Source organism: Schistocerca cancellata, chromosome 11 (assembly GCF_023864275.1).
Source record: "Schistocerca cancellata isolate TAMUIC-IGC-003103 chromosome 11, iqSchCanc2.1, whole genome shotgun sequence".
NCBI classification, from domain to species: Eukaryota; Metazoa; Arthropoda; class Insecta; order Orthoptera; family Acrididae; genus Schistocerca; species Schistocerca cancellata.
This window is the reverse complement of record NC_064636.1, coordinates 49,476,759-49,494,094: the sequence shown is the minus strand read 5'-3', so window position 1 is coordinate 49,494,094 and position 17,336 is coordinate 49,476,759. Positions and strand designations below refer to the sequence as shown.

At 46.6% G+C, this 17,336-nt stretch overlaps 1 protein-coding gene across 1 annotated transcript in view; it reads left to right on the top strand.

The window, feature by feature from the left end:
- LOC126108950 (mucin-5AC-like) overlaps positions 1 to 17,336 on the top strand; it is a 329,782-nt gene that overhangs the window by 150,478 nt on the left and 161,968 nt on the right. The gene's annotated exons all lie outside the window — the stretch shown is intronic.

The following is a 17,336-nucleotide window of genomic DNA, read 5'->3' as shown; positions in this document are numbered from 1 at the left end:
ACTTTTCACTCGAGGAAAGACTTGAACCAAGGACCTCTCGTTCCGCACCTGCTCACGCTACCCACGGCGCTCCTGAGCTCACATTATCCTTGATGTTGCCTATCATGCACGTGGACTACTCAGTTTGTATATTTTGCTTATTTTTTCCATAGCTCCACACAACTTCTTCCTGTTTTCTCGATTGATCTTTCAAGGCCTATCCACTGTGCCAACTTATAAATCTGAGGGGGGTGCGATGGGGATGTTCCCTTGTAAGCTCATTTCAGAACTGCCCGAGTGTTTTTCCTTTTGTTGCTTTTAATTTTTCCTCTGAATATCAGGACTGTGCCAGACAAATGCAGTGACATAACCTGCCAGCTATTGCGGAGTGTACGAAAGGGAAAAAGAAAGGTGTCCTGGCGCGAAAGTTGTCGGCTCGTCAAGTAACGGGGATGGGCAGACGATTAGCGGACTGCGAGGCGCCTCTGCGTCTTCCGCCTGCTCCCGACCGGACCTGCAGCGGCTCCGTCGCCGGAGAGGCTTTGCGCAAGATGGCGGCAGAGAAAGTGGCAGCCCTGCGAAATGTCAGGGCCGCCAACCTCGGCGGGTCCCGCTAGCCGGCGGCGCGCTGCCAGAATACTGCGAGAGGCGGAAAATCACGCGGATACAGGCAGCCGCGAACTACACTACGGCCGCGACTGAGCTACACCTTCTGCCTGTGCGTTCCGTTCAGGCTAGCTCATCTTCAGGATCAGGAATGCTACCGAGACAAGAAAAAATAAGTCCAACAAACATCGGTCCGGAAATGCATACTTTCTGCGATAAACACGTGGTTACACGAGGTGTTCAACGTGGCGTCCATTCGTTACACGCACCTTTCTCCCCTCTGGTGCAAGGAATGACGTGTACAGGGTGTTACAAAAAGGTACGGCCAAACTTTCAGGAAACATTCCTCACACACAAATAAAGAAAAGATGTTATGTGGACAAGTGTCCGGAAACGCTTAGTTTCCATGTTAGAGCTCATTTTTCGTCAGTATGTACTGCACTTCCTCGATTCACCGCCGGTTGCTCCAATTGAAGGAAGGTAATGTTGGCTTCGGTGCTTGTGTTGACATGCGACTCATTGCTCTACAGTACTAGCATCAAGCACATCAGTACGTAGCATCGACAGGTTAGTGTTCATCACGAACGTGGTTTTGCAGTCAGTGCAATGTTTACAAATGCGGAGTTGGCTGATGTCCATTTGATGTGTGGATTAGCACGGGGCAATAGCCGTGGCGCGGTACGTTTGTTACGAGACAGATTTCCAGAACGAAGGCGTCCCAACAGGAAGACGTTCGAAGCAATTGATCGGCGTCTTAGGGAGCACGGAACATTCCAGCCTATGACTCGCAACTGGGGAAGACGACACTTGCAATGGACGAGGCAATTCTTCGTGCAGTTGACGATAACCCTAATGCCGGCGTCAGAGAAGTTGCTGCTGTACAAGGTAACGTTGATCACGTCACTGTATGGAGAGTGCTACGGAAGAACCAGTTGTTTCCGTACCATGTACAGCGTGTGCAGGCACTATCAGCGGCTGATTAGTCTCCACGGGTACACTTCTGCGAATGGTTCATCCGACAGTGTGTCAATCCTCATCTCAGTGCAAATGTTCTCTTTACGGATGAGGCTTCATTCCCACGAGATCAAATTGTGAATTTTCAGAATCAACATGTGTGGGCTGACGAGAATCCGCACGCAATTGTGCAATCATGTCATCAACACAGATTTTCTGTGAACGTTTGGGCAGGCATTGTTGGTTATGTCTCGATTGGGCCCCATGTTCTTCCACCTACGCTCAATGGAGCACGTTATCATGATTTCATACGGGATGCTCTACCTGTGCTGCTAGAACATGTGCCTTTACAAGTACGACACAACATGTTCGTGCACGATGTAGCTCCTGCACATTTCAGTCGAAGTGTTTTCTCAACAACAGATTCGGTGACCGATGGATTGGTAGAGGCGGACCAATTCCGTGGCCTCCACGCTCTCCTGACCTCAACCCTCTCGACTTTCATTTATGTGGGCATTTGAAAGCTCTTTTCTACGCAACCCCGGTACCAAATGTAGAGACTCTTCGTGCTCGTATTGTGGACGGTTGTGATACAATACGCCATTCTCCAGGACTGCATCAGCGCAACAGGGATTCCATGCGACGGAGGGTGGATGCACGTATCCTCGCTAACGGAGGACATTTTGAACATTTCCTGTAACAAAGTGTTTGAAGTCACGGTGGTAAGTTCTGTTGCTGTGTGTTTCCATTCCATGATTAATGTGATTTGAAGAGAAGTAATAAAATTAGCTCTAACATGGAAAGTAAGCGTTCCCGGACACATGCCCACATAACATCTTTTCTTTCTTTGTGTGTGAGGAATGTTTCCTGAAAGTTTGGCCGTACCTTTTTGTAAGACCCTGTATATTCTTTGAAGTATTCGATGTTGTTGTTGTACCAGCTGGCAAGCATTGAAGGCGTGGTCCTGTAGTGTCCACACATCATCGACTGGCGTGGCGTAGACCTATTTCTTCAAGTGTTCAAAAAACGTTCAAATGTATGTGAAATCTTATGGGACTTAACTGCTAAGGTCATCAGTCCCTAAGCTTACACACTACTTAACCTAAATTATCCTAAGGACAAACACACAGCCGGCTGGGTTGGCCGAGCGGTTCTAAGTTCTAGGGGACTGACGACCTTAGAAGTTAAGTCCCAAAGTGTTCAGCGCCATTTGAAACATTTTTTTAAAGGTTGCAGTGAAATAAGTTCTCCCGGAGTAACGTCAAGCTCTGTATTTCCCTGTCTAAGATTCTCTTTCACATAATTTTTCAAATGTCTACTAAACTGGTCTGTGACAAGAAGAGAAATCCATAATGTCGTACCAGTCTCGTCCATACAGTCCTTGACATGTACGTGAACAACAACACTTGGCGGTATTTCAGAATGTTTTGGTATTGTTTTGCGACTGAAAATGACTTTTGGATTAAGTTTAGAACCGTCAGCACAACATGAAAGGACAACAGTGCAGTGAATTTTTTCATGTTCACTTGTTTTTATAATCATCGTTTAAGCACCTTTGTGGCATCAGTTCTGTTGCTCGGCACATCAAATGTCATTGGAGTTTCGTCCATATTCGCAATTTGACGTAATTCCACAATGATTTTCTTTCGATGTTGATAATAAAGTGATGGAAAGATAATATTTTCTCTTCATACTTTTCTGGCGTTTTCTGAGATATTTCAGTTTTGGTTCTAATGCTAAATCCAAGACGCTTCATAAAACTGTAGCGACGACCAACCCCACCCATACAGTCTGTTAGTTCTACTGCAGCGCTATCTTACGAGCGTGTACTCGAATCATTTTTGTATTGATTCCAGTGCCATTTTGACGCTGTTGAATCGACTTTAATACATCATCTTGCAGTTTTGGACATTTTGCGTTCAGTCCTCTATTTGCACATTTAGTCTTCCTCGTTTTTTTTTGTTCTTCTTTACCATGGAGGGCCGAAATGACACTCAGCTGCTCTGTTTCCATGTTCTTCTGCATATGCTGTTACTTAAAATTTATAACCCGCATCATACAAATACCTTTCATTTTTTTCAATTACGGAACTAGCTACTAAGAAAAATATTGTTTTGTTACCGATAACACATATCGCCAACCGGGTAGCTTGGCGTGTTCGGTCAGAGGGTTAGCTACTCTCTTTAACAACAAAAGAAAACTGGGTGAACGGATCAACGATGAACTTGAAAAGGTGTCATGGTACGTCCGTCTCGAACAAACAACAATGACGAACAAAATAAGATAAGCCGTTTAGATAGCATGTAGGAGGTCGAGGGTTCGATTCTGGGTCGAGGCTTTTTATTTGTTTGTTTATTTATTTTTTTGTTAAAAGTAGTCTGTGTGCTACGGTATGTGACGTCTTAATCGTCGTACAGCGAATACAGTGGGTCTTCTACAAAACATTTGCAGTTACATACTACGAACACAGAAGTGGACGTACAATCATTTTCATTGGCCAGCTTTTAAAGAAGCGATTTGCAGGTCATTGACGCGAATTGTTTCGCGCCACTACTTCTACTAGATTACAAACCTGTTTTCTCTGTACCCTCCCCCCAAATGGCCCCATCGGAATTTTTACAAAGCACGTTGCTAGATCTAGTGGTGTCTTAAGGTCCTAACGAAATGTAATAGAGCTCAACGTCGCAAGAATAATAGTTGGTATTAATCGACGGGACCACTGGGGGAGGGTACACAGATAATAAGTTTGATACCTAGTAGTAGATGCACAGGTGCGAAATAATTGGAGCTCATGACGTACAAAAGGCTTCTTCAAAAGATGACCAATGAAAACGACTGTATTTCCATTTCTATGTTCGTAGTACGTAACTGCAAATGTTTTGTAGAAGAGGCACTGTAATCGCTGTATGACGATTAAGACGCCAGATACCGTACCACCTAGTTGGAAAAAAATAAATCAAATGCGCCTCCACTCAGAATCAAACCCTTGACCTCCTGCATGCTACCCCAAAATGCTATCAACTCAGCCAACTGCACAAGACTACTACTGTATTTTGACAGCGGTAGTTACCGGCCGCGCGGGATTAGCCGAGCGGTTTAAGGCGTTGCAGTCAAGGACTGTGCGGCTGGTCCCGGCGGAGGTTCGAGTCCTCCCTCGGGCATGGGTGTGTGTGTTTGTCCTTAGGATAATTTAGGTTAAGTAGTGTGCAAGCTTAGGGACTGATGACCTTACCAGTTAAGTCCCGTAAGATTTCACACACAATTGAACATTTTTTAGTAGTTACCGTACACGTGATTACGGTGTTGCCAGATTGCCAGTCTTTAACGTCCATTTACTGCCCAGTCGTCTGCAGGACGAAATTTTGTGAGAGATATTTTTGTGTTGCCAGTATATGAGGAATCGCGCTGCGAAGTGCGAGCGCGCGAATTTTTCTTCACCCTGTATGGCCATTTTTACGACTAGTGGAAATTCTAAATCAAATGTTGCACGTTATTATTAATGTCGCGTATAAGACGCACCTGCATTTTGGAGGCAATTTTTCGAAGGAAAATGTGCACCTTGTAGTGGTGGTGGTGCTGGTTAGTGTTTAACGTCCCGTCGACAACGAGGTCATTAGAGACGGAGCGCAAGCTCGCGTTAGGGAAGGATTGGGAAGGAAATCGGCCGTGCCCTTTCAAAGGAACCATCCCGGCATTTGCCTGAAACGATTTAGGGAAATCACGGAAAACCTAAATCAGGATGGCTGGAGACGGGATTGAACCGTCGTCCTCCCGAATGCGAGTCCAGTGTGCTAACCACTGCGCCACCTCGCTCGGTGCACCTTGTAGTCTGTAAATTACGGTAGTTGACGTGCCAACCGGCCGACGGAAGTTCGTCTTTTGTCACTGCGGCACTGTAATCGGTCGGGACGTGTGGAGGCTGGACACGAAATTGGTCGATCCGTCGGTCGGTTCGTAGGTAGCATGGTGCACATGTGGTAGTAAGCACCAAACCCTCGATCCCTTAAAGTTACACAAAGCGAGGTTGGTTGGTTGATTTGGGGAGAAGGGGGGTTATCGGTCCCATCGGTTTAGGGAAGGCTGGGGAAGGAAGTCTGCTGTGCCCTTTGAAAGGGACCATCCCGGCATTTCTCTGAAGCGATTTAGGGAAATCACGGAAAACCTAAATCGGGATGGCCGGACGCGGGCTTGAACCGTCGTCCTCCCGAAAGCGAGTCCAGTGTGGCAACCACTGCGCGGGGTCTGTTCCAGCCGCCTGGGCTGGAACGTGTTGCTACGAGTGGCTGAGACCCCCGCTCGGCCTTGGAGACTTACCACGGCTGATGCTGATGCGGCTGGAGGTCGCCCAGGGAGCGCACGGCTTGAGCAACATCCGCTCGCCGCCCGTCTCCATACAAAGTGGCCTGTGACGTCACGTGCCGATTTCGCTCGCTTTTTTACAGCGACTTTTCGCTTTTATTCTCCACTCTAACTGCCGCAAGTGAAAAAACGCCAATATGTATTTACGAGGGACATTGAATAATTAAGGAGACACGTTTACTTCCTTGACCTTCAGGTTGGCAACACTGGGATGAACAGTCCGCCGCTCGTGGTCTCGCGGTAGCGTTCTCGCTTCCCGAGCACGGGGTCCCGGGTTCGATTCCCGGCGGGGTCAGGGATTTTCACCTGCCTCGAGATGACTGGGTGTTTGTGTTGTCCTCATCATTTCATCATCATCCAGGAAAGTGGCGAAATTGGACTGAGCAAAGATTGGGTAATTGTACGGGCGCTGATAACCACGCAGTTGAGCGCCCCACAAACCAAACATCATCATCACTGGGATGAATTGAGAACAGCTGACAGATTACCTCAGTATCGCATTTAACGATGGCGTGTCCTCTTGAAGTTTCCACATTAGATGAACAACATTCTGTGATCCGGTTTTTTGCTTTCTGAAGGTGAAAAGCAAGCTAAAATCTTTTGAAACTTCTTGGCAGATTAAAACTGTGTGCCGGACCGAGACTCGAACTCGGGACCTTTGCCTTTCGCGTGCAAGTGCTCTACCATCTGAGCTACCCAAGTACGACTCACGCCCCGTCCTCACATACTTCTGCCGGTACCCCGTCTCCTACATTCTAAAATCTTTTGTCGGACGATTTTGCAGTACGGTGAAAGCTGTATGAAGCGTTGTTGTTAATTAAACTTCCTGGCAGCTTAAAACTGTGTGCCGGACCGAGACTCGAACTCGGGACCTTTGCCTTTCGCGTGCAAGTGCTCTACCATCTGAGCTACCCAAGTACGACTCACGCCCCGTCCTCACATACTTCTGCCGGTACCCCGTCTCCTACATTCTAAAATCTTTTGTCGGACGATTTTGCAGTACGGTGAAAGCTGTATGAAGCGTTGTTGTTAATTAAACTTCCTGGCAGCTTAAAACTGTGTGCCGGACCGAGACTCGAACTCGGGACCTTTGCCTTTCGCGTGCAAGTGCTCTACCATCTGAGCTACCCAAGTACGACTCGCGCCCCGTCCTCACATACTTCTGCCGGTACCCCGTCTCCTACATTCTAAAATCTTTTGTCGGACGATTTTGCAGTACGGCGAAAGCTGTATGAAGCGTTGTTGTTAATTAAACTTCCTGGCAGCTTAAAACTGTGTGCCGGACCGAGACTCGAACTCGTGACCTTTGCCTTCCGCAGACAAGTGCTCTACCATCTGAGCCACCCAATCATGACTCACGACCCGTCCTCACAGCTTCAATTCTGCCAGTATCTCGTCTCCTACCTTCCAAACTTCACAGAAGTTCGAGTCTCGACCCGGCACACAGTTTTAATCTGCCATGAAGTTTCGCATCAGCGCACACTCCGCTGCAGAGTGAAAATCTCATTCCGTTGTTGTTATTGTTGTGGTCTGTTCCATGCAGCTCTCCACACCACCCTATCTTACGCAAGCCTCTTCATCTCCGAGTAAGTACTCCAGCGCACAGGCACTCGGACCTGCTTACTGTATTCATCTCCTCTCCCTCTACGTCTGCATCTACGTGATTACTCTGCTATTCACAATTAAGTGCCTGGCAGAGGGCTCAATGAACCACCTTCAAGCTCTTTGAGATACTGTTCCAGTCTCGAACGGCACGCGGGAAAAACGAGCACTTTAATTTTTCTGTGCGAGCCCTGATTTCTCTTACTTTATCCTGATGATCATTTATCCCTATGTAGGTGGATGCCAACAGAATGTTTTCACAATCGGAGGAGAAAACTGATTATCGAAATTTCATGAGAAGATCCTGTCGCAACGAAAAACGCCTTTGTTTTAATGACTGCCACTCCATTTCACGTGTCATGTCTGTGGCACTATCTCCCCTATTTCGCGATAATACAAAACGAGCTGCCCTTCTTTGTTCTTTTTCGATGTCATCCGTCAGTCGCACCTGATGCGGATCCCACACCGCACAGCAATGCTCCAGAATAGGGCGGACAAGTGTAGTGTAAGCAGTCTCTTTAGTAGACCTGTTGTACCTTCTAAGTCGTCTGGCAATGAATCTCAGTCTTTGGTTTGCTCTGCCCGCAACATTATCTATGTGATCGTTCCAACTTAGGTTATTTGTAATTGTAAACCCTAAATATTTAGTTGAAATTACAGCCTTCAGATTTGTGTGATCTAACGCGTAATCAAAATTTAGCGGATTTCTTTTAGTACTCATGTGAATAACTTCACACTTTTCTTTATTCAGGGTCAATTGCTACTTTTCTCACCACACAGATATCTTATCTAAATCATTTTGCAATTGATTTTGGTCATCTGATGGCTCTACAAGACGGTAAATGACAGCATCATCTGCAAACAATCTAAGCGAGTACTCAGATACTCTAATTTTAAGTTGGTGATCCTTTGATATCTCAGAATGTGTTCTATCAACCAGTCCCTTCTTTTAGTCAAGTTGTGCTACAAATTTCTGTTCTCTCCAACACAATTGTTGTTGTTGTTGTTGTTGTTGTTGTGGTCTTCAGTCCTGAGACTGGTTTGATGCAGCTCTCCATGCTACTCTACCCTGTGCAAGCTTCTTCTTCTCCCAGTACCAACTGCAACCCACATCCTTCTGAATCTGCTTAGTGTATTCATCTCTTGGTCTCCCTCTACGATTTTTACCCGCCGCGCTGCCCTCCAACACTAAATTGGTGATCCCTTGATGCCTCAGAACATGTCCTACCAACCGGTCCCTTCTTCTTGTGAAGTTGTATCACAAACTCCTCTTCTCCCCAATTCTATTCAATACCTCCTCATTAGTTATGTGATCTACCCATCTAATCTTCGGCATTCTTCTGTAGCACCACATTTCGAAAGCTTCTATTCTCTTCTTGTCCAAAGTATTTATCGTCCATGTTTTACTTCCATACATGGCTACACTCCATACAAATACTTTGAGAAACGACTTCCTGACACTTAAATCTATACGCGATGTTAACAAATTTCTCTTCTTCAGAAACACTTTCCTTCCCATTGCCAGTCTACATTTTAAATCCTCTCTACTTCGACCATCATCATTATTTTGCTCCCCAAATACCGAACTCCTTTACTACTTTAAGTGTCTCATTTCCTAATCTAATTCCCTCAGCATCACCCGACTTAATTCGACTACGTTCCATTATCCTCGTTTTGCTTTTGTTGATGTTCATCTTGTACCCTCCTTTCAAGACACTGTCCATTCCGTTCAACTGCTCTTCCAAGACCTTTGCTGTCTCTGACAGAATTACAATGTCATCGGCGAACCTCAACGTTTTTATTTCTTCTACATGGACTTTAATACCTACTCCGAATTTTTCTTTTGTTTCCTTTACTGCTTGCTCAATATACAGATTGAATAACATCGGGGACAGGCTCACTCCCTTCCCAACCACTCGACACTTATAACTGCCATCTGGTTTCTGTACAAATTGTAAATAGCCTTTCGCTCCCTGTATTTTACCCCTGCCACCAACCAAACGATAAGAAATCAAGGCTCGTTCACAACAAATGTTCCCTATCGACACATTTGTACTTAACGCCCATTTCATACCGGTACACCTGGTAGATATCGGTATAGCGATGGCGTATTTGCAGGCAGAGGGATGGAAGTTCGTACACACACCGACATGGGCTTGTTGACGCGGAAAATTTTCACACGCACGCACACTGGCACAGACAAGTTGTGAGTATGCTGATGGGCCGTTTGCGGTGGAGCTTTCTCCAGCAGCGTCGCTTAGCGCTCGTCTTCCGTCACGACGTTCACGGCTCCATTGTCACCTCCCCCCTTGCCCCCTCCCCCTCCCAGCTCCCCCCCCCCCCCGTACAACGACTGCTAACATCCTGACAGGGCGGGGCCCTAATGGTTGACAAATAGCTCGATACGCCTCTCACACGAGCCTCGTCTTACTTCTGCATCTGCATCTTACAACATCAACATCAACTCCCATCTGTGACAGAAAATTCGAGAAAATTAAAATCTCTCTCAAAGTTTCCTCTCAGCAGTTACGGCTAAGTACCGTGTGATCAAAAAGTCAGTATAAACCTGAAAACTGAATAAATCACGGAGTGATGTAGGTAGAGAGGTACAAATTGACACACATGCTTGGAATGACACGGGGTTTTATTAGATCCAAAAAAATACAAACGTTCAAAAAAGATGATGTTCTTTACAGGAAATGTTCAATATGTCCACCATCATTCCTCAACAATAGATGTAGCCGAGGAATAATGTTGTGAACAGCACTGTAAAGCATGTCCGGAGTTGTGGTGAGGCATTGGCGTCGGATGTCGTCTTTCAGCATCCCTAGAGATGTCGGTCGATCACGATACACTTGTGACTTCAGGTAACCCCAAAGCCAATAATCGCACGGACTGAGGTCTGGGGACCTGGGAGGCCGAGCATGACGAAAGTGGCGGCTGAGCACACGATCATCACCAAAAGACTCGCGCAAGAGATCTTTCACGCGTCTAGCAATATGGGGGTGGATTTTTTTTTTTGTTCTAATAAAACCCCATGTCATTCTAAGCGTGTGTGTCAATTTTTACCTCTCTATCTACATTATTCCGTGGTTTATAAAGTCTTCAAATGTATACTGACTTTTTGATCACCCGGTACTCTCTGTAGGTATAGAAATGTTGTTATAGAAATACTGCCTCTTAAAGTCCACATCTGCTACGTAGATACTGCGCAAGCCACCATTCAGTGTATGACACTGCTGTGCGGGGTAGCCGGGCGGTCTGGGGCGCTTTGTCACGGTCAGCGCACCGCTCCCCCCCCCCCCCCCCCCCCATCCCGTCGGAGCTTCGAGTCCTCCCTCGGGCATGGGTGTGTGTGTGTGTTGTGCTTAGCGTCAGGAAGTTAGATTAAGTAGTGGGTAAGCTAAGGGACCGGTAACGTCAGCAGTTTGGTCCCATAAGACCTTACCACTAATGTATGACAGAGGGTATCTTGTGCCACTACATTTCCGTTCCCATTCTACTCGCAAATAGAGCGAGAGAAAAACGAGTCGTAATTTCTCTCATCTCCGTGGTCCTTACGCGAAATGTATCTTGGCCGTAATAGAATCGTTCTGCAGTCAGCTTCAAACGCCGATCCCTAAATTTTCTCAGTAGAGTTGCGCGAAAAGAACGTAGTCTTCCCTCCAGGGATTCTCCTTTCAGTTGACGGAACATTTTCGAGTCCTGTTGGTGGAATCTATTAGGGCGAAATCTAGCAGGCCGCCGCTGAATTGCTTCGATGTCTTCCCTTAATGCGACCCTTGTGGGAATCCCAAATACTCGAGCAGTACTCAAGAATGGGTCACACAAGTGTTCTACGTGCGGCCTACATTATAGATAAGCTCCAGTTCCCTAAAAATTCTCCAAGTAAATCGAAGTGGAACATTCTCTTTCCCTACTTCCAACTTGACGTGCTCGTTCCATTTCATATCGCTTTGCAACGTTGGGCTTAGATACTTAAGCGACCTAACTGTGTCGGGCACCACACTACTAATGCTGTATTCGAACTCTATGTGACTCATTTTCCTACTCATGTGCATACGTTTTTCTACATTTACAGTTAGCTATCATTCGTAACACTACAGATTTCGTCTGTCATCTTACTTCCTTTCACAGTCACTCAACTTGGACACCTTCCCTCACACCACAGCGTCACCAGAAAATACCCGTTGTGTACGAGGTCTGTTCAAAAAATTCCTCAACTCTGTCCATAAAATTTTTCTACGCTTACCTTTTACTGATTGTGCATGCTCATCTTCCAAATACTCTCCTCCACACTTGATACTCCGCTCCCGACCCCATTTCCACTTCCGGTAGCAGCCTCGGTACGCGTCTTGCTGGATCGCACCAAGTTCAGTCTGCGGATTTTCTTTTATCTCGTCTGTAATTGGAAATCTTCGTCCTTTCAGCGGGTTTTTCAACTTTGGAAATAAAAAAAGTTCCGCGGGGTCCATGCCTGGAGAGTACGGAGGGTGAGGTAGCACAGTGATTTGGTTTTTTGTGCAACAGTCACGCACCAACAGGGGTGAATGTGCGGATGCGTTATCGAGATGCAAGAGCCACGAATTGTCTCGCCACATTTCAGGCCGTTTGCTTCTCACATTTACTCGCAGGCGTCGCAACACGCCCCCATATTACCATCGATCAACTGTTTGTTCCTGTGGGCCGCGCGGGATTAGCCGAGCGGTCTGAGGCGCTGCAGTCGTGGACTGTGCGGCTGGTCCCGGCGGAGGTTCGAGTCCTCCCTTGGGCATGGGTGTGTGTGTTTGTCCTTAGGACAATTTAGGTTCAGTAGTGTGTAAGCTTAGGGACTGATGACCTTAGCAGTTAAGTCCCATAAGGTTTCACACACATTTGAACTTTTTTTTTGTCCCTGTGGCACGAATTCACGATGAACTAATCCTTCAAAGTAAAAGAAAGCCGTCAACTTGGCTTTGAGATTTGACCTGGCCTGATGAGCTTTCTTGGTCTTGGAGAACCTTTCGCCTGCCGCTGTGGCCGAGCGGTTCTACACGCATTAGTCCGGAACCGCGATGCTGCTACGGTCGCAGGTTCGAATCCTGCCTCGGGCATTGTTGTGTGTGATGTCCTTAGGTTAGTTAGGTTTAAGTAGTTCTAAGTTCTAGGGGACTGATGACCTAAGATGTTAAGTCCCATAGTGCTCAGAGCCATTTGAACCACGAGCATAGTACAATGTCCAGCTTCATTAGAATGGCAGTAGTCTATTACGGATTTGAAGCCATATCGACCATTGATCGATTGTGACTGTTTCAAAGCAGGACGTTGTGGCCGAGCGGTTCTAGGCGCTTGAGTTCGGAACCGCGCTGCTGCAACGGTCGCAGGTTCGAATCCAGCCTCGGGCATGGATGTGTGTGACGTCCTTAGGTTAGTTAGGTTTATGTAGTTCTTAAGTCTAGCGGACTGATGACCTCAGATGTTAAGTCCCATAGTGCTTAAAGCCATTTGAACCATTTTGAACTGTTTCAAAAACACAAGGTTGTTCTGTACCGCTACCAGTCACAAGATTTGTTGACTCCTAAATTATTTATGTAGCGACACATATTGAGGTGATACTTCATCATCAGGCTATACTAGCATTACAAAAACACTTAACAGAAGTGTATACAGGTACCAAAGTTGCTTTACATAACTACTGTGATCATCTTTGATCTTCTGGCGTGACATCCTTCTCGTGTTGTACCAAGGTATCGCTATTTCCATGGCTCACTTGGATTTCTCCACCATCGTTCACAAACTTCACAAGGGTGACTTTATAATACGATAACACAAAGCAAATCAGCAGTGCAGAAAACAAGATGGCGGTCAAAACTTGTTTTCTGCACTGCTGATTTGTTTTGTGTTATACCATTGTAAAGTCACCCTTGTGAAGTTTGTGAACAATTGTGAAGAAATCCAAGTGAGCCCTGGAAATAGTGATTCCTCAGTACATCACGAGAAGGATGTCACGCCACAAGAACAAAGATGATCACAACAGTCATGTAAGGAAACTTTAATACCTGTATACACTTATGTTAAATGCTTTTGTAATGGCAGTGTAGCCTGATGATGAGGTATCACCTCGAAATGTCACTAAATGAATAATTTAGGAGGCAACAAATTTTGTGACTGGTAGCGGTACCTCAAACCCTTTTAAGGTGAAAGAGAGTGGCTGTGGAAAGTGAAATATTTAGAAATAGAGGATTACAAGAACCAGTCGTTGGGAACTTGGTGCGGGAAACTGGTAAGGCAGCTTTGAGAGTAGTACGCGCCGGGAGCAAGAGAGGATACGAAGTGCGCTGTGAGCGATTCTGCAACGGCGCCCACGATGGAAAGCGACAGTGTCGCTAACACTGTGTGTGTGTGTGTGTGTGTGTGTGTGTGTGTGTGTGGCCTCCCCTCCCCTCTACCTCTCTCTTTCTCTCCTTCCCCTCTCCAGGGACAGGCAGAAGACTTCCTGGAGTTACGACACACAGCTGCATCTCCTCCGTGCAGCGGGCAATATGTCACAGTTAGTGGGACAAGCTAACAGCAAGTTAACAGCAGGGGTCGGAGGTTGCGTAACGGACAACACAGCCGACAGGGAAGATAGTAAGGGGGGGGGATTATATATGGAGGGGAGGTAAGTAGGGGAGAGAGGTAGAAACATTTGTCCCGATGCATTGCAAGCTCACCTAAAAGGCGCTGAAGCATCTGCTTAAAGTTGCGTTTACACGGTCCTTACTTCACGATTGCATGTTGTCGTCAAAATTGCTGTAAAGAGGCTGCAGTGTATCGCTGTATTACCGACTATCCAGGCAATGTTGCTGATGGAACAGGCTGTTTTTGCAAACTGCCGACATTTTGCTGTGGTGTTGTTGATTGTCCATCAGGGGCGGAGTATACAGGGCTATTACAAATGATTGAAGCGATTTCATAAATTCACTGTAGCTCCATTCATTGACATATGGTCACGACACACTACAGATACGTAGAAAGACTCATAAAGTTTTGTTCGGCTGAAGCCGCACTTGAGGTTTCTGCCGCCAGAGCGCTCGAGAGCGCAGTGAGACAAAATGGCGACAGGAGCCGAGAAAGCGTATGTCGTGCTTGAAATGCACTCACATCAGTCAGTCATAACAGTGCAACGACATTTCAGGACGAAGTTCAACATAGGTCCACCAACTGCTAACTCCATTCGGCGATGGTATGCGCAGTTTAAAGCTTCTGGATGCCTCTGTAAGGGGAAATCGACGGGTCGCCCTGCAGAGAGCGAAGAAAAGGTTGAACGCGTGCGGGCAAGCTTCACGCGTAGCCCGCGGAAGTCGACTAATAAATTGGCTCGTGCCACAACTGGAGACCGACAGCGCCGACTTCATCTTTCAAAAGAATGGTGCTCCACCGCACTTCCATCGTGATGTTCGGCATTTCTTAAACAGGAGATTGGAAAACCGACGGATCGGTCGTGGTGGAGATCACGATCAGCAATTCATGTCACGGCCTCCACGCTCTCCCGACTTAACCCCATGCGATTTCTTTCTGTGGGGTTATGTGAAAGATTCAGTGTTTAAACATCCTCTACCAAGAAACGTGCCAGAACTGCGAGCTCGCATCGACGATGCTTTCGAACTCATTGATGGGGACATGCTGCGCCGAGTGTGGGAGGAACTTGATTATCGGCTTGATGTCTGCCGAATCACTAAAGGGGCACATATCGAACATTTGTGAATGACTAAAAAAACTTTTTGAGTTTTTGTATGTGTGTGCAAGGCAGTGTGAAAATATCTCAAATAATAAAGTTATTGTAGAGCTGTGAAATCGCTTCAATCATTTGTAATAACCCTGTATATCCACTGAGGAGCCAAAGAAAGTGGCACACCTGCCTAATATTGCGTAGGTCCCCCGCGAGCACGCAGAAGTGCCACAGCACAACGTGCCATGCATGGACTCAACTAATGTCTGAAGTAGTGCTGGAGGGAACTGAAACCATGAATCCTGAAGGGCTGTCCATAAATCCGTAAGAGTATGAGGGGGTGGCGATCTCTTCTGAACAGCCATTGCAAGGCATCTCAGATATGGGGAGTTTGGTGGCCAGCGGAAGAGTTTAAACCCAGAAGAGTGCTCCTGGAGCCACTCTGTAGCAATTCTGGACTGTCGTATTGTCCTGCTGGAATTGACCAAGTCCGTCGAAATGCACAATGGACATGAATGGATGCAGGTGATCAGAGAGGATGCTTACGTACGTGTCACCAATCGCGGTCGTATGTAGACGTATAAGGGGTCCCGTGTCACTCAATCTGCACAAACGCCACACCATTACAGAGCCTCCATCAGCTTGAATAGTCCCCTGCTGACATGCAGGGTTCACAGATTGATGAAGTTGTCTCCATACCCGTAACGTCCATCCACTCGATACAATTTGAAACGAAACTCGTCCAACCAGGCAACATGTTTCCACTCATCAAGAGTCCAATGTCGCTGTCGATGGGCCCAGGCGAATCATAAAGCTTTGTGTTGTGCAGTCATCAACGGTATACGAGTGGGCCTTCTGCTCCAACAGCCATATCGATGACGTTGCATTGTATGGTTGTCACGCTGTCACTTAATGAGCGAGGGCTGTGCTGTCAAGTTGAACGATTCTGTTCAGTCGTCTTGGGTCCCATTCTTGTACGATCTCTTTCGGGCTGCATCGATGTCGGAGATTTGATGTTTTTCAGGATTCCTGATATTCACGGTACACTCATAGTCGTTCAGGAAAATCCCCACTTCATCGCTACATCGGAAATGCTGTGTCCCATCGGTCGTGTGCCAACTATAATACCACGTCCAAACTTACTTAAATGTTGATAACCTGCGGTGGTTGCTGCAACGGCACAGAGTACCCATGACGGTTCTCGTCAGAGCCAAATTCTCAGCTTATATGAGACCTATTCGCAAAGTAAGTTCCGATCGGGTGCGAAACGGAAACCACAAAGAACATCCGATTAAGATTTGCACAGATGTGTTGGGCAGTGCCTCTAGTATTCCCGTCGATCACGTCACGTCGTTATTTTCAGTTCTGAGAGAATAGTGACCACATAAACATGGCTAGAAGACAGTGTCTCTCGCCAAGTACGAGGGCCTGTTGAGAGATTTCGCCTGATGTTATGCACCCCCCATAACACAACTGTCATAAAGTTCTCAGCCACGCTCTTCAGGGGCAATGAAGATGCTCCTGCAGCGTTTTCGTTTGGGAAGTGTTTGATCACCCATAATACAGCCCGTAATTTGCTCCCCCAAAATTGTATAGATTGTAGCCATGTATGGAAGTGAAACATGGACGATAAATAGTTTTGAGAATAGTGGCTTTCGAAACGTGGTGCTACAGAAGAATGCTGAAGATTGATAGAGCACGTAACTAATGAGGAGGTACTGAACAGAATTGGGGAGAAGAGGAATTTGTGGCACAACTTGATTAGAAGAAGGGATTGGTTGATAGGACATGTTCCGAGGCATCAAAGGATCACAAGTTTAGTATTGGAGGAGAGCGTGGAGGGTAAAAATAGGAGAGGGAGACCAAGAGATGAATACACTAAGCAGGTTCAGAAGGATGTAAGTTGCAGTAGGTACTGGGAGATGAAGTAGCTTGCACAGGATAGAGTAGGATGGAGAGCTGCATCAAACCAGTCTCTGGACTGAAGACCACAACAACAACAAGAAGTTTCATCCCTGCTCACATAAATCGCTGCTTATGAAGAAAACATTTTGGCAAAGACAACGAGCTGCAGACCAGTGTAGGCACAGGTGGCTGTCTGGTATGACGAGGGTACTGGAAAGTTGTTACATCGCTACGACAAAAG